Source organism: Odontesthes bonariensis, chromosome 23 (genome assembly GCF_027942865.1).
Source record: "Odontesthes bonariensis isolate fOdoBon6 chromosome 23, fOdoBon6.hap1, whole genome shotgun sequence".
NCBI classification, from domain to species: domain Eukaryota; kingdom Metazoa; phylum Chordata; class Actinopteri; order Atheriniformes; family Atherinopsidae; genus Odontesthes; species Odontesthes bonariensis.
The window spans coordinates 21,732,645-21,754,003 of NC_134528.1; positions in this window are offsets into that span (position 1 = coordinate 21,732,645).

The window sequence follows — 21,359 nt, forward strand, 5'->3', positions numbered from 1 at the left end:
ACACAAGTCAGAAAAAAAGATTTTGGATGCGACTTTAGTGACACAAACAAGGAAAAAATTGAATTGAAATTTCAGAGGTGTGCATGTTACATACGTTGCATAGCTTAATTTGACTATATGTCATGTAAAAACCCATTCTAAAGATTGTATTTACCTCCAGAGGACTTGATGTGCTTTGCTTTTATTTCCTATCCTGTCATTTGATTTACGTATACGATCACCCTGTTTAGCACGCATGTACAAACTCACCCCTTTTTCTGCTTTTCACTTCCTCATTTTATCTATATTAATTGTAAGAAGAAGCCATGCACAGGAGCTGCTTAGTAAAACCACACACTTCCTCTGAACCGCCTCAGCAGGCCAGATGCAGGGGTTCGGTCAATGAATGCTAATTGGCTATTTTCAAGTCATAAACACAACCCAGTGACCCTTTAGCTAGTACATAACTGTCTCATTAAAATGGCATGAGTTCATAACCCACAAAATTACTTACAGCCTTCTTGCTCACTTTAAATGTATGCCACAGCAACTAAATGGGACCATAGCCTGAGCGCCAGCCATGTTTGAGTTCTACTCATCAGGATGAACAAACTGTTCGCTTGCAAAACAAATTTTCATAAAAGGGTGCTATCAGTACACCTAAGACTGGAGCAATATTAAGGGCGAAATTACCTTAAAAAGACAATATATATGATGATATAAATATCATCATGTAATCCTCATATAAATATTAACCAACATGTTAATCAACACGCTTAAGAAGTGCTAGTAATTGTGAATTTGGTTTTATTTTGATAGATTAAAGCTTTCGTTGCCGTTTCCTGTTTCTGGTCTTTGACCTAACTTAAAAGTTACCAGCCACTTGCATTAGCTAGCTGGGAATAATGCCACGCCTGAGTTGACCATGTTCAAGTTACAAGTCATTCAAATCAGCTAGATTTGTTTGTTGCTGCTCACTGTTATTTAGCAATAGAGGCAGATTATATGTTGTATTTTGCAAATACAAACACAAGAGCAATGTGTAAAGACAGTACCACGTATGCCACTGATACAATGTAGTGCAAGCTGACATAAGAGATAATAAAGAATTTATTAGTGCAACTATCAACACTTTTTATGCTAGTGACAGCCATCTTGGATTTTAAGGTCAGGCCTAGTGAGGTCCTTCTGAATTTAGCTAGGGAAGGGGGAGTATTCTAGTTGAATTTCCTAACTGGGATCCAAAAAATTCTGACAAGCTTCGATATTATAACATTATCTGCCTTTATGTAAATTTTTATCTTATTTGTCCCATTTCTAATGAGACTGACCAAAGCTGAATAGATCAATGAAATGTTTTAGCCATAGCTAGGTGATTACTCATTGTTGTGTGATTCATTGGAATACAATCTTTTTTGAGAAAAATCTTGTTCCTTTATTTACCTAAACTAAGGTATCCTTTATTTAAAGAGATATATTAAATCAATATACTGACAGGGAATATGTAGATGGTTTTGTTAGAGAACAGCAAAGACAAAAGATGACTTATACAGAGTTAAACCAGTAAAGACAAACAGAGTGAGAGACAGTAAAGACAGATGAGAGAAAAATGAAAGAGAAGGGACTGTGTGCGTGGCTTGTCTGTTCCAGTGTGGCTTAAATTTCAGGCTTAGCTAAACTCTTTAACTGTCTCATACCCACAGTCTGAGAGCTCCATCTGCCAGCGGTTCCCAAAGGACATGCCACACACTAACTCTGTGCAGACACAAAAAAATCTTCTGTATTGCCTGCACACACATGCTCCCACAAGCCTTAAAACTCACATACTCACACTTGCATTTGAGTTTTCAGAAGAAATAAGAGCTTCGGGGCAGGGTGGAGTCCATATTGCTTTCTCAGCAAATCCTTGTTTTTTGCACCTCAGCAGCAGCACGGACATCATAAGTTACTTTCAAGATATGGCATTTCATTTCCCACTGTGAAAGAAAAGAAAGCCAGGCAGTGTGTATTTGAGGGTTTTGTGTATTTTAGTAGACCTCTGCATGAAGCCATGTGGGTTTCTTGTGGCCTGAGTGAGTGTTGTAATAAGTAAGCGGCTGTCTCAGAACGATTGGATGTGACTATAAACAGGAGCTAAAAAGGAGATTTTAGGACCAGTGGGTGCTGTTAAAAATATAGAAATCAACAGTTTGCAGAAGAAAGTGCTCCTTGTCTCCCCAGCAATGTCACAGATCTTACAAGATACGAGATCCACTGTGGTTCCTGGTCTCATTCCTTCCATTCGTCCTTCTTTTCTCCCCACTCTTCCCGTTGGTTCCAAGTGAGGAATGCTACTCAGCGGTGGCTGGGCACCAGGCCACGAGGAGACAGGCAATCAGAGCTGCAGAGCAGGAGAAAGATGCGGAAAAAGAAAAAGGCCCCAAAAAGAGAGGCCAAAGAAGACCAATTGAAAAAAAAACAAAGAAAAGAGCTGTGTGGTAGAGAGGACTGAATAATAGAATTCTGTTGTTGCTCAAATAAATTTTGTTGTTTCCATCTGTCACTTTGATAGCTATACTTCTTACCCACTGTTTTTGTTTTTTTTTTTGTTTTTTTGTGCACACTATGTTTCAAGTAGCAGCTTTGGAATCTCCACGGTTGCCTTTTTATAAATATTTCAGACCAGCAGTAAAGTCCATCATTGTTCTGTGTTTGCTGTCACCTTTGTCCGTTTTGAAAAATGATGGCATCCTCAACCTTTCCTCCAGTTCTTCACTTCAGCTCTGAGATCTGAGAAGCTCCCATTTTATCTGTTATCAAAAGTTGCTCTAGAAATGCTAACCATAATGACCAACTTAAAGGCGGGGTAGGGGATCTTTTTCTGGAACATTTTTTTACATATTGCTTGAAATACTCTTCACACCCCCATTGCAACCAATTAATTAAAAGTTTTGACACAAATATGAAAAGTTTTAGTGGCCTCTAGAACGTACAATCTAGGAAAAACAATCATTGTGAACGGTCCGTTCACAATGATTGGATACTGATGCCGTCTATCAAACTGCAATCTGCTCCTCCCTCCCCCTCCCTCCCCCTCCTTCTCCCTGTGCGCGTACCCTGCTCCGTGAACGTCCAGAAGCTTGGCAGGAAGCTAAACTAGAGCCAGCTTGGCTAGCACCTAGCATTATTAAACGTATAGTTAGCATAAACTAAATACTAAATACGGCAACGATCGATGCTTGCTGTCAGAACAGCGCTCGTGCACCTTCGTGCTCGTGCGCGTTCATGTACTCTAGAGGCGTGCCTTCGGGAGAAAAGTGAAGAAAAGGGTTGGGACTTTTTACCTGTGTATTTTCAAAATGCAGCTTCGCTGGACTCAAAATCCAGGATCTCCTACCCTACCTTTAAAACATTAGGAATAAAGGATGCATTTACAACAGTCCTAGGTGTACAGTCAGGACAGGCACCAAAAAAAGCAACCTTCAATTGCCTCTGCAGTCCATTCTCACAAAAAAAAAGCATATGCATTCGTCCACACGCCCAATATTAAGTAGTATCAAATTAAAGGCACAAAAAGTGAGGTATTTTGTTTTGTTAGGGTAACGGCATGCAATAGTGCCAAACTGTAACCAACTACGTCTTGGTTCACATGTAAGTCAAACCATATGTTTTCAATGCCTCAAGCTAACCTACCACAACTGACAGCAAAGTTAAAGAGTGAGAAGTCCTTGAGCAAATCTGGGTTGGATAGAGTTCAAACTGTGTTCTGTGGAAGGAGTATCAGCTGTCCACAACCTCCTATCTCATTGTAAGTGTTTTCAAATCATAGGCGGATCCAGGGGCAGGACCAAGTTGGCACTGGTCCCTCCTAAAACCTGATTGGCCAACTGTAGTAATCCTCTATTCAGCTCTTATTAGGAAATAAGACAATAAAGGACCCAACTTGGATGATTCATCAAAGGGTATTTATAGGTGAGAGACTGGTATTTCCAGTGAGACATAAATCCAGCAAATGGCTGGAAGGCAGAATTATGGTACATTCATTTGAACTTGGAAGCTGGAAATTCTGAGTCCCCAGTCTCGGAATATCAACTGGAATGTCCCCCGGAAGCTGGATTTTGGACTCGGAAAAACCCCAGAGGATCCTTACCAACCTTTACCTCAAAATCCAGCATGTTCGACCTTCCACTTAAAAATTGATGATAGTTGCACTTGTTAAATGATTATTTTCACATCTGTATTAGTCACACACTGTACAACTTCTATTAATGGGCATATATTGCTGTGGTATAATGTGCAGTGTGTGGGTTGAAAGACTCCCAAAACACATTTAAATGGTCCATAGATGTCTAGGTTAAAATTGGGATTGAATTTGGTTAAAGATTTTAGGTTTTTTTTTTTTTTTACTTCTATATTAGGCCGTTTTCTATATACGCTTTATCCAAGTAAGGGTCGGGGTGGGGGGGCTTGAGCTTATCCCAGCTGCCATAGGGCAGGGTACACCCTGGACTGGTCGCCACTGGGCCACACGGAGACAAACAACCATGCACACTTATTGTTAGGGTCAAAGTAGAATCACCAATTAACACAACATGCATGTTTTTGTATTGTGGGAGGAAGCCGGAGTACCTGGAGAGAACCTACGTATGCAGGGTGAAAACATGCAAACTCCACACAGAAAGGCTCCAGCCAGGATTCAAACAAGGAACCCTCTTGTTGTGAGGTGACATCACTAACCACCGCACCACTGTAGAACCCGCTTCAACTTCTTGCCTGTATTCATACTTGGTTACAAAATAAGAGAAAGACGCAAATGAGGAACAACTTACAAATGTTTTTCAAAGTTGAGTCTTTGGGCAAATCCAGAAAACAATGAATGGCTGTTGAAATGTATAAAAACCCAACTTAAAGAATTGTGCATTGACATTGGACATAAGCTGATGTCTCTGTATTTAAATGGACCCCTATATGACCTCAAAAACCATTTTAAACATGTTGTGCAATATCACTTTCATGACAGTTCATGTAATACAAACTTCATAGCAGCAACACTGCTATGTTCTGCACTTCGGACCAACTTAACTTTTACACATTCTTGATTGAGACTGTGCTCACCACTCATTTTGCAACCATAAACACCCTTAAACCTTCCATGTAGGCACAACACAGTTAATTGCCCCAAAAATCCTCTACATGGGCTCTGCTCTTAAGTGCTCTCTCTCTTTTTCTTTTCTTTTTTTTTAAGTTTTCTTTTATTGTTATAGTAACACATGCACTTAATAGCCATAACGGAGCCATTCCATCAAGGTGCATTCTGAATGGATCCTGCACTAGTGGGATGACATTTTATCTCACACTGGAGTATTTAGTAGCTAAGGAGCCAAATTTTTTCTAAAGTAGTTTCGATTAAAAAAACATCAATATCAGCTGGCAGTTTTCATTTTCTAAGGTGACACTCTGCTGGCATTGGGTTTACAGTTTACAACAGCGTCTCAAATGATAATTAAAAATCTAAGCTCAATAAGTGCATAATGTAGGATTTTTGCAGGATAGTAACAGTCTGAAAACAGTTAACGTGACAGAAGCTAACTATCCTGCACTTGGCATCTTCAATTCAATTCTGTTCTATTCTGTTTATTCACGTTGTGCCAATTCACAACAAAAGTCATCTCAAGGCACTTTGAAGTAGAAGTAAACAAGCTGAATTAGACACAGTGCAATTCAATCCAAATCTAATCTAATTTGTTGTAATCCAATTCAGTCTTCCCCTTGAGCATTTGATGGAAAACCAGGAGTCAAATTATCTGTTTGTACTAATTCAGGATCAACAACCTTGTAAGTCTAGAAACATCCGTTTGTAGTAATTTAGCCTCTCTTTAAAATTCACCATCAGCATTGCCTCCAAGCACTAACAGTCAGTCAGTGTACAACAAAATACAGCTTTCATTTGTAATCAAAGGAAAAAAACCTCCTTTTAAACGTACTTCTTCCTCATCAAACTTAAATAGAAACTTCAATTAAACAGCTCTAAACACGTGCTTACAGCTATTTTCACACTTACAAACTTGCCGCCGCAGCGACACACTATTATTTGGAGGCCTTGGAGCCAAACACATAGAAAATGAATTACAGTGAGGTGAGCGAAATCACACTGATGCTGCCACCCTGCACAGACGGGGGTTGTTTTTAATTTGGATGTTTGTGGTTTTGTTCAGATCACAAGCATGTCTGATATGCATGTGTGCGTGAATGCTTGTGTATGAGTGAAGCCAGCACATACAGGGTCAGTATTCCAGGTCACTCATCCACATGCAAAGAGAACAGGTCACATACTGACATTCCTCATGGCACAAAGATACTTACACACATACTCATACTCAAATTTGCTTTTGCTAAGACCTCTTTTTTTTTTTTTTTTACAAGGGCCTTAGACATCACTGACCTGTGGATTAACTAAGTAAACACACAGTACAGTTTATATAAGCAGCTCTGTTATCACACCTTTAGAATCACAGGCTTGGACAAAAGAATTCATCCACTCAGCCACACATACAGCATACAAACAGCACGGAAAACAGCGCTGCTCTGCCACATACCTTCAGGTCTGTAAATAGCCTGCCTTCCTCTCAATCTTTTCCTTCCTTTGCTTCTTTTGACAGCCTGCATGAATCCATACATCATCCAGCCTCAGAGCCAGGCTCTCCTCACTGACCTGAAAGGTGACAAGGCCCAGGTCACAGGCCCAGACTTGGACATGGTTGTCTGAGAGCTCACTGTGTGCATGTATGCCTGTGCTGGAGTGGACTAAAGAAAATCAGTGGTGTGTAAAAAAGTTTATGGCAGTGTATCACCAAGGAAACAATAATTATAGCCTATTTTTCCTTTCTCATTGGGATTCTGTTGATCTGAACAGCTGTGGCTCATCTCTGCACATTTGCTGAAAAAGCTTGTTTCTCCACAGCTTTTTACACTTTCTTTATTAGAGTGTTTCTTTCACCGTTCAGTATGTCTTTCTCTTCATTAATTTGGCCTGACTTTGTGTTTGGGTTGGACAATATCTCATTGAGCAGAGAGGTTGCTGAACTGGCGATTAGCCTGTGACATTCCCGCTGATGCCTTTTTAAGCTGTGACCGGAGCAACTGTAGCAGTAAAGGGTTGGGGAATAAGTAAAGTTACACTTTTGAATAAATGAGAGAAGGAGCAGCAATCATCAGAAGAAAGCAGCAAATATTCTAAAGCACAAATATAGACACCCTCACTTTGGCACGAGTCTGTAGGAAAGCGCCACATTGCCAGTTTGTAGCTGCAGCTGAAAGGTACTTCCTCTATCTTATTTAGGGTTAACTTTTATTCGATGGGACTTGCACGTCACTCCCAACACCTTCCCTGTGAAACAGTATCTGAGGTATGTTTTCTATCACTGGAAGAGTGCATCAAGAGTGTTACTCAATCACTCAATGTGACCATTTTGAAAAAGGCGAAGGCAAAAAAAAAATTAGCACCTCAAGGTCACCACTGATTTTAATTCAAATTTAATTTGAACATACCACTGAATCACTACAAATATTTAAAGATGTGTCCAATAATTCAAAGACCAGAAGCCAAGCTACAGTGATATTTGAAAATGTGCAAAACCTTTAGAGTTTTCCATATTTCTGCATAAATATAACTCAAAACACCATCAGACTTCCACACTAGTCACATATTTTCTACAAAAATTCTATCTATTTTATATGGAGGAATGAGTATAATGAGTATATTTTATTTTATTTCATTTAAAGCACTTTGAACTGTTTGTACATGAAATGTGCTATATAAATAAATTTGATTTGATTTGATATAAATGAATCCAAGCTGATGTATAGGACTGATCAACCAGAAATGTTTAGTTTCTTTCATTGCAGTACATGGGAGGGCTGAAAGCAACAGTCCTCATACTTGTATCACTCACAGATACACTACAAACAAACCACAGATAATCTCATGAACTGAATAGTAGTCTGGACGCTCTCACACCCTAAAAAAAGATACATATGGGATTTGCATTGTATAGCATGTGAGTATATTCATCGTATACATGTTTCAGTGTACATGTTTCAGATGTTTCATGGACTGAGTGAAAATCTACCAAAGTGAGACGTCTTTTTGCTCCTCAATTGTGAAAACAGGTGGATTTTGGATTTAAGAAGAACATTTAGACTGGGTCTAGGGAAGGGGTGACAGTTACTCAAAGGTAAGATAGATGACAATGGTAAAACTGTGTTGCCAATTAAATAAACTCATTATGACATTATGAGTGTAGCAGGAATAAAAGACAGGAGAGGGATACAACAGTCGTTGTGAGGGTCCCTGTGCTCTGTGTGTTCGTGCAAGTTAGCGTTTATGCTTTCACCCGTCTTGGTGCACTTTCCTGTTTGAGCCTTGCTGTTTGAGCCTCCATAAAATATGGTCTTACAATAGCCCATTGTCCCGTCTCCCCTCCGTGCTTCCTGTCAGGACAGAATTCACGGAAATAAGGACACAGTGCAAACAAACAGCGGCGGCTGCAGCTCTCCACCCACTGTCGGGTCGTTCAGGAGGAACCCGGCTTCAGCTCACGGGGTGGGTGGTAGCGTTCCTGTCAGGAAGCTAATCAGCGTTGCATCCCCATTTGACAAGCCGCATCTACAGCATGAGTGTGTGCACTCAGATGCGTGTGAAAGTGGACTGATGGGGAGTACAGCAGGAGGCGGTGAAGGGTGGAGTAAAGGGTTGGTTTTTTTTAAAGCGAAACCAGGAATGGTGGGGATTTCCAACAGAGGCCTTTACAGTTTGTATTATATCAAAGAGTGAGGTTATACTTGCAATGTTATGGTTGTCTTTGGTGGGAAAGAAGAGTTAACCCATTTTTAGGTGGTGCATAGTCATAGCATGACCACTCACGTCAACACTCAAAGAGCTTTAAGCCTCAAACTCAACAAAGCAGTGACAACATAAATGTTACCCCATTAAAACTGACCCCTGTTGGGGAAATCATGGATCTGACCATGTGGTTGCTTGAGCCCATCGATTTTAAATGACACAAGTCTTAACTTGACAAACAACATAAACTTAAGCAAGCAACATGCCAAATTTTAAATTGTAGTAATGCTAACTTACTTGCGCATCTGACATTTTCAATTTGCTTCTGGACTCAGTATCATCAAGTTCAGACAAGGCTTGTTCACTGGAGCTTTGCATCAGCCCTGAACTATCTTTTGTGAACAGTCATTGTGGTATCTCTTGAATTGTTTCCAGCAAACATGGTGAACGCTTCCCGCAACTTTGTAAACTGTGTGCATGGATTTGCAAATGATTTCTGAGAACAAGGCACGGTGCTGATGGGTGCTGCAAAGACACACATGGCAGTTCTTTCTTTCCAGCCGATGGGCTGCGGTGTTTTCACATGATCAAGTTATTATGGGAACAGGAACAGGAAAAGGAATACTAAACAGGAGTAAAATAAAACAATGATAACACTAAAAACCCAGATAAACCAGAGTAACAAGAAAGTATTAACAGAACACAATGTTAGAAACCCCCGAAACCAAAAGACAAGGTCAAAACCAGAACTCAAAATCTCATAGACCATGGCAAAAACAGAATAGCAAGTCGTCTAGATGAGTGGGAAGACACCATGATGTATCTGTCAGCAGATTTAAAGCTCAGTAATCTATTTACTTGTTGTAAATAGGTGCTTAGTTAAATATGCCCCAAAACTGAACGTATAAGAATACTGTATAAGGATTGTACTCTCAGACCTTATTAGGAATGGACATAGCCTACTGAGCTACAGCAGAAGTACCTTAAACCAGTGTTCTATCTATTGGTCAGCAGCAAGCAACTCTTACGTTACAAAGAGACGTACAAAGTCTATGTAAACTTACTCCTAACTCGATCTGTGACAAACATGTGTTTTGTTTTGTTTTTAAAACTGGTTCCAGTTACAATGATATAGTCAATAAGCAGGATCTACTTTGGTGTGGGGCTACCTTGTGATTGACAAGACACTATCGTGTGCGGCTTGTGTACTCAATCAAGACGCCAATCTCATTTCTTTGAAAAATCAAACTTTCCTTTGATGTGGACTTCTTGGAGCTTCTTATAGAGTTAAGATGTGATGTAGTACATTGTAACAGTCGAGTCCAGTTAGCTCCAGTTCAGTGTGATAACCATTGGCCTATTGATGCAGGGTTGCTGTTTTGAATTGCATCAGATGGTCGGATCACCTCTTTCTGTTATCACGCTTAAGCAACTTTAGCCTCCCAGTTATCAGTTCTGCTTGGTCACGTGTGTAATTACGTGTCTGTGTGTCAATAATGCCTGATTGGGTGGTGAAGCGGAGCATTGTGCCTTTTGACGACCAGTATTTTCATTGGACTGTCCTCCTATCAGTTGTGTTCATCTACTGTGTAACTTGTGGACTGTATGTGTATTTGTGTTTCTGTCTGTGTATCATCACAAGATTCTGTGTTGGTGTTTTTTTTTTCTGCCGTTGTACATGTAAATGTTAAATGGAGACCAAATTTACACTTTTGTGACAGACATGCACTTGTGCATATATGAGCTCTAGACATACACAGCAGTGAGTGCACGTAAACACACAGACACATGTGCTGCCAAATCCACAGAGAGGCAGGGGGGCAATAATCTGATCAGGAAACAGTGGAGATGAAAACAAGACATAAAAGATCTTTAGTCTTTTTCTCTAAAATAGTAAAACAGTCCCTGCTGAACACATAATTCAACCAGAATCTTAGAGGGGGAGACAGAGCGACTGAGCACCTGTGTCCACTGCAGACTCCCCAGACAGACGTTTGGTTTCAGACTCCTGAAAAACACAGTAGCTGCTGTTATTCTAGGAGTAAAATGAACAGACAGGCCGCTAAAAGGTTGCAGAGACCTTATTTAAACCAGCTTCACTGCTAGGGAGTGAATAAGGCCACAAAAAAAAAAAAAAAAGATTTACTTACTGTAACTCAGTCCCTCTTTAATATACAACTGCAACAAAAATGGGGATATTAGACTGAGAATTTGGATCTAATTAAGTTTGGTTCAGTTTGAAAGTGAGAATTATTACTTAATGAAACTTTTGGCAGGCAGTTTGTCTGCCTCAACGTCCAAAACTCACACAAAGGGACACCGGGCCACTTGAAAACATTGGAGTTGGACAAGTTCCAGCTGCCTATTTTAAGTTTCAGCATATATTTTTCAAGGTATGCTCAATAGGGAGATAAGGCTTCTCATGTTTAATCTCTCTATGTTAATGGTCCTATTACTGTAAACATAGTCAAATTTACCCAAAACATATCTATTCCTGTAAGCACACTCATTATAATTGTACATAACTCTATAATTTCACCGCACGATTTGAGAGGGAGACTTTTTCCAAACCATTACTTATAATTTCAGAGGGCTGTTTTTCATTACCTTATAAATGTATCTGCTCTCAAATGAAATCATGTTACAGTTCATTGTGGGCTTGAAAATCAGTTTGGTAATAAGTAGAATTTTTGGAACTTGTAGCAGTTCCCAGAGAGTTGTGTGTAAATTCTGGTCTGTAAAAGAGTGGTTCATTTAGGTCACTCCCTTTACGGTTTCTCCCACAAGCCATCTTTCTTTGACTGTTTTTATTTCTCGCTATGCTTAATAGGTGCTTTGCATTGACAATTTGCTAAACCCTGATCCACTAAGCTACTGTTTTTGCACATTTTGTAAAGATAACAATGGCAGATTTCCCTTGTTAAGTTCGGAATGATTTTTAAACAGACGTAGCCAAAAGTACCCACACCATTTTGGCTCATTAACATTCTTACTTGCAACTGAAAAAACACATTTCAGTGTCAGCGTGTACAGCGTGTGCTGTAGCGTGCTTGCTCATTAAGCTAACATTTGAAGCAAACAATTTTAGCTTACAGGTTTCCGAGATTAATTTGAAATCAATACAAGAAATCTACAAAAGGTGCATCCAAGGTGGTTTAACTAAACCAGATGGTTCCATATGCAGCTATTTTCTGTGCAGAGTCCACAACAAAAGAGAAAGTTGTGTCTAAAAACGCTAAATCAAATCATCATTTTCCTACATTTTCACAAACTACCACAAAATTGTCAAGCGTATAGATCGCCAAAGGTGCGTCATAGTTTCTAAGTCGCAATGCTTTGCCAATGGCTTGCTCTTTGCACATTTTGTATGAACCTGTGGCAATAAACTGTATTAAATCTATCTTATTTGATCATTATAGATCAGTGTGCTGTCGGTCCTTTATGAAAATATAATATTTCAATTGCCATCTGTCTTCAAAATGACACAGTGGCAAGCCACAATGGCAGTGGTTATCAGTAGTGGTTATTGGCTGAACTCAAAGCTTTTTTACAACAGTTTTCAGACTGCACAGGTTTTCCAAATCTTACTTCCTAAGCAGAATGCAGTCATTCCACCAGATGAGTCCAACAGCCTCAGTATTTAACCATCTCCTCTCTCTTCCAGACACCACTTGGAAAGACTCGCCCAGCAAAGAAGCCACAAACATACTGCTTGAGGCAAGAAAAGCAACTTGAACACTTTGCGACACCAATGAAATCACAGTGAGAGTTAAGAAGCACATCAGAAGCTGATGTTCATCGCCACACACTGAGTTATGGGGAGGGGAGTGGGTTTTGGGGAATATCTTGAGTCAGATAAGATTATGTAAGTTTGCAACTATTTACAGTTATTTCTACCACTGGTGTTCACAGGGGAAGTACTTTGCTACAAAAACAGTATATGAGTCAGGTTGGTCCAAAAAGACAAAAGCTGTATGACCCCACCCCCGTTCCCGCTGTCGTTTCCTTTCTTGATAGATATAATTACCCCTTCACAACATTTGGAGCAGCAAAACAGTGATTTGTATCTCCATGTAGGAATTGTGGCGTAGTCTAAACACAACCCGCGTGTTGTTGTACACATGTATGTATGTGTGTGTGAGCAGGTTATGCAGCAAACAGATCTCATTATTTGATAATCCTGCAAGTTAGACACAGAAATGTGTGTCTTTACCTGGGTGTGTTGTCAAGGGATGTGGTGAAACATCCCTGGGTTTTGTGTCAGAACAATGGTTGTGGGTCAGTGCATAGGCATAATTGACAGTAAACACTCACAAACACATGATACAAAAAAAGGTAACCGAGCGTAACGAAAAGAAGACAAAAATAGGCAATTTTAAGTGGAAATACAGAATTCAGGATCATTTAAAAAAAATTCAGACAAGCAAACATTTGTTGTACCATATTCTGAACTCTCACCAGCCTCTTAGAACCTCCCAATTCCTAAACAGACGCGCAAACATTTCATGCATCCTAGTTGTCAGAAAAACATACAGTTTGGGCCATTACCCTTAAAAAGCTTTTTCAAACAAAGTCAGAAGCGAGCAAATGCAAAATTGGAAGTGTTTTGAAGTTTGTGTGTGCGTGACTCCAAGGGACACAGGCTGACCACAGCCATGTTAAATGGTGGTCCCGGGAGAGTTCTTCAGCCTGTAAGTTAATCAGAGGGGAATGATGGAAGTTTCTCAGATGAAATAATGACTATTAAAAAAAACAAAAAAACAAGAGAGGAATCAGAGGGCTCCATATGGCTGGAACTGGGGGAACATAAGGTCAGACTTTAAGGTGGCAAAGTGTCAAAACTCGCAAATCTGAGAATCACCCTGAGTGAAGTGAGAAATGAACAAGTCGTGAGAGAGTTGGGTGAAAAAAAAAAGAAAAGAAACGCAAAGACCAAGAAAAATGAAAAACAGAGGGAGAGATTGTGAAAAGCACTAAATTTGTAATCTTGCCTCCCTTCAGGGACACAGCTCTGAACAGCATCCAAAAGCTTGTGAGCTTTTATGAACAAATAGCTGACATGCCTCAGAACAGAGGTTGTTTATCTTGGGATGCAGTGTAGGAGAGAGAGAAACGGGATGCAAGGAAAGCCTGGGAGAGAGGGGGGTGGTAAGAGCACAGAGATGGACAGGAGGATTTGAGATTGTGCAAAAACCAGAAAAAAAAAAGAATAGGCTGAAGAAAGATTTGATGCTTGGGAAAATAGTCTATAAAAAACAAAACAACTGACAGCTCTGGCAGATCGGCCGGGAAAAAATATTTGTGTTTCAAACTCGCAGCAACGAAGAGGTAAGCGGCCTCAAAACCGCAAACACCAACAGGCCCCAAACACAGATTTAATGGGAGAATAAATCTACAACAGTGTTGAGACGAATAGTGACGCAGACTGATCAGTCACAAGGTGATTTAGAAAGATATGGACGGACCAGACAAAACCGGCAAGTATTCAGATGAATGACAAAGTGAACAACTGCACAAAATAGATTTTCACTAATCGTATCTGAAAATAGATTAAGATTAAGGTTAAGATCAGATTTATTGTCATGCATACATGCATACACACGAAATTTGTCCTCCGCTTTTAATCCATCCAGGTTGGCACCTGTTTGACACACACACACACATGCACATGCACATGCACAGGGTCACACACTCAGAGACAGATGCCAACCTGGAGCGGTGGGCAGCCATGAAGTGCCCGGGGAGCATGGGGGGTACGGTGCCTTGCTCAAGGGCACCTCAGCCGTGACAAGGAGTCGGAACTGCCCCCCCTCCAGCTATCAGTTCCACCAATCTTTTTTGAGTGGCGAGAGTGGGAATCGAACCGCCAACCTTCCTGTTATTGGACGACCAACTCTAACCACTGCAGATAAGATATTAGTTACAATAACATCAGTCATAAAACACACAAAACAAAGAAAATCAAATCATTCTTCAACAAATGAACATCATCAGAGCAGCCGTTAAGTAATTGTTTGTGTTCCCACACATTTGTTGGCGATAATCCAACCTGCTTTCACTCCCTACTCATCACATGATCATTAGTCCTTGGCGTAATTTTTTAAACCTACAAGTTTCCCCTGTAGTATCATTTCTCAAATAGTCTGACAGAATTCCTTCAGCATCTGAAACAGACGTTGCGTTTCTGTAGTTGAATGTTACTTACATTTGACGTCACTTTCGTGGGCTTTGTCACCATAACAAAACTGAAAATGAAGGCGTGTTAGAAATAATTCCGTCTAAAATGAAGTTAAGGTAGACAAAGGGTGTATTTTGAACCAAATTATGTTTTCCTTAACTTAAACAAGTTGCTTTGGTGCCTAAAATTAACCAAACTGTGACCTGAAATGAGAAATTTGTTAAGCAAACTGTTTTCGTGTTCATGTCCTTACCCAGCAAGATGGCGATTAAGATCAGTAAATTTAAATGTGACTCTAAGGTTGAGTATTTAATTTATTTTAATAACGTGCCTCCATGTTTACGATTCCTACCTCATGTATCCTGTATTAGTTTGGAGCTTCAGATGTGTAGGTGACCATTAGAGGCAATGTAGGGGCAATTTTGACTATATATCCAATGTCCTTGGTTTAGGGGCCTTAAATAGCACCTGCAATACTGTAGCTGTTTTGTTTGTTTGCCTGATCTAAACTTAAACCACATACTAACCTCCTGTACTGTCTCCATGTTCATTGTTTATCTTACAAATCTGCCCGTTCTGTGTTTGCTGGTGTGCCTCCCAGTGTAATCCTCTGGTAAGTGACATTGCACATTAGGAAGTATATGAACAGTTATGTAGACAGTTGTGTTTGTTGCCAATGTGAGCGCAAGGTTAAAAAACGAAGTACATCAAAAAATTTGTCGTGTTTGGTTACCTTTGTTCTTTGAAACAGTATTAAAAAAAAAAGGATTTTCTGCAAGACGGAGCAGCAGCATTTTCATTCTATTTTATGTATCAATGCCACCAAAGCCGAAAAGCCTAGAAGGTCAGTAACTGAGAGCAATTGTCACTTGATGAATCGGCTGAAAGCACCACTGGTCTGTTGGTAGTTGGCTCAGCTGAAAGAATCTGTGTTGAAGCTTTAGGGAAAGTAGAGCAACAGTGCCAACACTCCATGCCCGTGAAGTTGGGGGTTGGAGGGGGGAGTGGAAGCAGAGGACAACACTGACCAAATACAGCCATGCAGTGTTACACACACACAACAGTCAACGGAGCTATCTTATTAGGACATTGCATTGATTTCCACTCATTGGGCCTCATGCAAGAACATTTTCGTATTCTTATTCTAAATTTCTCTTACTTTTTTCGTACGAAGGTCTCGTACGAACATGCCACGCCGGATTCAACAAACGCTCTTAACTTTGGAAAAAATGTGTAAACAACCCTCGTAAATGATGAATGCCACCAGTGAGTATTTAAGTGCACGTGCACGAGGATAGTAGATTTGCATACTCCACACCCAAAATGATACCATATTAGGCTACGCTTCCTTTCTCCTGTGGCAGGAAGTGTTGAGTGTTGAGTCATGAGAATGGCATCAAGGTGCAAAAAGAACAACTTTACGGGCTCTGAGACTGAAGTTCTGCTTTCAGAGATCCAAAAAATGAAAATCTGTCATTTTTAACAGTGTCAGCAGTAGAATTACGGGACCTGCTAAAGCGAAGAAATGGAAAGTTATTACGAGTGCTGTTAATTCCGTGTCACCTGTAGCTCGTAATGTCACCAAAATAAAGAAGAAATGGTTTAATATGAAAATGGCTTAAAAAAGCTCGATGACTGCAACTAAAGCCAGGCAATCAGTTGTTGCCTCATCATGATGGCACTTTGATGGGGTCTTCTGGCACCACACCTTCTGGTCTGCCTGACTGGTTCAGGTAGTGGGAGACCCTTATTCATGGTAATATTGTGCAAAATGCAGCATGCCAGATTTCTCTGGGCTATAGAGCAAGTCAAGCAAACTTAATTCGAATAACAGCGGACTATTTTACGAAACTGGACCGGCCCGGGAGCTGAGAGGAAATACTTCGACTTGCTTTCCGGCACACCTACCGCAAAAACAAATAGCCCCCTCTCACGCTCCCAGGTATAAGGCTAAGCTAGCGCAACATTGTCAGTACGATCATCATGGAAGAGGCACCGAAGAAACAGAAGAAGACGTTGACTGATGAAGCAAGGAAGAGAAAGAGAGAGGCCGACAAAGCAAGAGACCGGACTAGAGTTGCTCTCGGAACAGCCTGTAGGGGGAGCTCCATAATGGGCTTTTTGAGAAGTTACATTGTATTGCTTTAAATCACTCGTACGCACGACTTAAGAACAAATCTGTTCGTACAAACGAGGCCCATTATGTTCTGCCAAATCTGAGACCTAAACCTTCACTCCACTCCTAACTCATCACTAATACCAGAAAAGCTACTGGTCCCAATAAGGTCAGGGATTATACCAGAAAAAGTCCTTATGAGGTTTTAAAAGAAGAGTAATGTATCCATGACTTTAAAAAAGGATTACATTAACTCAGGCTCTGGCTTTAACATGCATCCCTGATGATCCAATCACAAGTGAACAGCACTAATTGGATGTGTGAACTCACTAAGGACACATTCAGATCGAGTCACTGCAGATCAGGCTCCATTCAGAAGGTGTCTGGGACCATTGTGATCACAGCATCATAGATTCACAACACGTGATTCTGTAAAAATCTCCAGTTGTGACACCTGAAATATAAAACAAAACAAAACAAAACAAAACACAAGGATAGAGCCAATCAGGCTCGTTTGATTTGTTCTTATTTACAGACTAAGAACAAGAAGTGCATTTTTCGTCCTCCCTCTGGCTGAGCAAAAAGCTACAGATAAAAACAACAATGCATTTGCTTGTTACAGGCAAGTAATAACCACATGTTTATTGTATAATGAACAGGAAAGTGAGACAAGATCACAAGTGGTCAATCAAGATGCATTTGGGGATGCAATTTGTTACCAGGAGTGAACAGATGTAATAAGATCTGTCCACTTGCATTAGATGGTGATCATCCGGAATGCATAATGAGGCCAGGTCTTAACAGGACCTTTCATTTACTTCCTGGATACTCATTCTAACCTATAACTATCACCTGATGATAACCCTAACTCTCACCCAAACCTAAATCTAAACCTTACCAACCTTAAAAATCTCCACCTTAAAATCAAATACTTTATGTGGTCTGACTTTTTGTACTTATAAGGAAGACATGTCCACATATTGTGACTGTGTAAACAGATTTAGATTGCCACAACAGGAGTGATATCTGGACCACACACACTTTTAGAGTTATCCTCAGATGCCCTCTAACACTGTATATACAGCTCAGAGGTGTGTATTAAACAGTGTCTGTGCTGAAGATTTGCTCAGACTTTTGTCACCAAACACATCAAACTGATGTCCAAGTGCGCTTCATATTGAATACATTTGAAGCCACAAAATAATTCTTATTCAATTTTCTGTCATTATGACAGTTCTGCGACAGACCAAAAACCAAAACAATTCCCCCCATGGTAAACCAGTGTCCTAAAAGGGATTAAACAGATTGAAAATGACTTCAGATGAAATCATTGCCCTGATGAGCTAGTTTGTGGGTGACAGAAATGTGCTGAAATAAATCCCGAGGAATATTCTTTTAAAAAGATGGTTACTTTGAAATTGAAACTTTTAAGCGTGTGTTGTTTTGTGTGTGTGGTACCTAGGAAGACGGGAAGTGCTGCAGCTCACTCACTGGTATGTGACTGCAGTGTCATCGATTGTGTTTAACACTGGCAGACCTGCAGGCCACCTCTGAGTTTTAACAACAGACAGCCTTGTTACAGACTTATGAGAACGGAATGGGATTGTGTTCCTGTTGATAAGGCTGTGTTTCCCGTTGAACACTTCAGCGCGGTACCGTAGTCATGTGCGCTTTAAGTACACTACCTCTCGGATGACTGTTCTGTGAGTGCTGGGTGAGGTGCTGCAGGGGTATTCAGAGAGCAGATTATTTAGTGTAAAGATGATTTATGTAAATTGGAATTATTGACAATGCTATCATGTACTTATAAGCAAATCACAGTGCCATGAGCAGCTGTTATTTAGCCTCTTTTCTATAACTCAGTTGTGTCACTTATACTGTTCTCATACCCGTGGATTAAATGTGAGGTTTAAATCCAGGTTATTAGCTTATTTTAGCATCCAGTCAGGAAACATTTAGGAAACAGCTAACTTCCGCCTTTAAAGACATAATACAGCACTCACTTCCCAGTAAAACCAGGAGGTGTTTTCATTTAAATATTCAGCCAATGTATTAAACTTTACACTTTGACAAAGCCACCTGAGATGCCATCTTGCTTCTAGTGCTAATGCTAAACTAACCTCCTAGCTAGCCTTTACATTTCTCTTCGAAGGTATGCCACTGATGGAGGTGAGACACTTTGCTCAGATGGTATACAGCTAACATTTGAACATCACAAATAACTTGTCACCGATAATTCATTAGTCATTTGGTAGCTTGTGTGGTTGTCCATTTTCACCACTTCCCCAAAAATGTGCTTGTGTAGCCTTCATTCATGCAAGCAGAAAATAACTAAATTAAATGCAACCTTTTGTAGTTGTGAGAACTGCTTGAATGGTAAAAATGGCGTCTGTGACGTTCACATTGGAATAAGAAAGTGACCAATGTGTTTTAGTTAATTGCTGTAATGTTATTGACTGAACATATGATTGTCTCGATCAGAAGTCACACGAAGGCCTATGGTTGAAAGAGTTGCGTTTAACACATCGACCTCCTGCTTCTTGCTTATGAGGACTTTGCAGCTTATGAAAAATCAGACTTGAGAATAAAGTCTAACCTTACTTAGAAATGCTCTAATGAGTCATTCCCCCCACCACCACCACTTGCAGGAGGCTATACTCTACGGGACGCCATAGTCTCTCATATTGAAGGATATGAACAAGCCTATATAGCCTCGTTTCCACTGTCAGTACGGTTCGGGTTGCTTCGTATCGGTACGGTACGGGTCGGGTCGCTTTGGGGTCAGCTTTGCGTTCCCACTGTACAAAGGGGACCCTCAGGGGTGGGCGGAGTGCGTGCCGAAGCGTAAATAGCAAATGACAGCAAATAACAAATAACATTGATAATTTCAAACCACCTCCAAGCTTCTTCAGCTTAATGCGACACTGGCTCGCGGTCCGGTTGAAACCACTCTCTGCCATTTTTGCGGCAATCAGCTGGAAAACTTTTTCGTTTGGCACAGCGCCATCGAGCTCCCGCTGCACAGCCTCCTCACCAACAACGGAGAGCAGAGCCTGGAACCGGTCCTGTGTGCTCGGTACCCCAAGCAGAAGGGTTACAAAAATGGTAACGGGTACCATGGGACCGGCACGCTTTCATTGTAGTGGAAACACTGAAATAAGCGAACCGTTCTGAACCGACCTGTACCGGACTGCATAGTGGAAACGGGGCTTAAGACCACCTCAGTTGGGGGACTATTTGGATCAGATATATTGAATCACACAGGTGACGACAGAGTTGGTGATAAAACAGCTGACATTATAAGAGTCAGCTCCTTGGGCTTTCTGCTTTGCAGGAATGCTACTGCATAGTACTAGTTGTGTATAACTACACATGTTTTTAGTTGCCCTAGTTAAATTGGTTGTATATAAAGTATTTGTGTCTGCGTCTGACACAAAACCATTGAAAAGTCTGGGGCTTTCACCGCAGTACCGCAGCAAAAATATTGTGCTACAAAAGATTCATGGAAAATATGAACCCCTCTCACGAATGCGCTCATCTAACGCATTCATGCACCACACTGGCAACAGGGCCTATAGTTAGCCCAGTAACCTTGTTTGATTGTGCAATCGATGGATGAGGGTTTGAGCAATCTAACCAAATAGTTGCAATTTTGAATACATTTGATAAATTTGACTAGACAATCAGTCAAGAGGAAATTGTCACTGAAAAGTTGTTTGTGACGTTTGAATACAACAGGCATACCATCCCAGAGTAGCAACTGACCAAGAATCGGCATATATCTCTACACTAGGAGTAGTATATGTGATCATATGTATAGTATAGATCATATGTATAGTGGTCAGCTGCAACTCTAGGCTGAAGATCAGCCTGTGACTTATGGAAATTTGATGCCAGTGACATCATTTCAGAACTGGTACTCTAACAAAACTGAAGGTTGTGTTACTTTTTTTGTAAATCTTTATCGATGCACTTCAAATCAAAGTAAAACCACTTTGATTTGGCATGCCATTTTCGTATTGTGTGCGTTTGAATCATGTGACTATAAAAAACATTGATAAAACACTATAAGAGCCTCAAAAACTTATAACCAAACACATTTATACATTACTATTATTTAATACTAGCACGGCTAAAATAAGTCTGGCCTTGTTGCTAGTTGGCATAATGAATACCAGAGGGATTAAGCAATTTTCAGAGAATTAGATGAAAACTTTGTACTCCTCTTGAAGATTTTCCATCATCATTAAAATTGCATCATGACA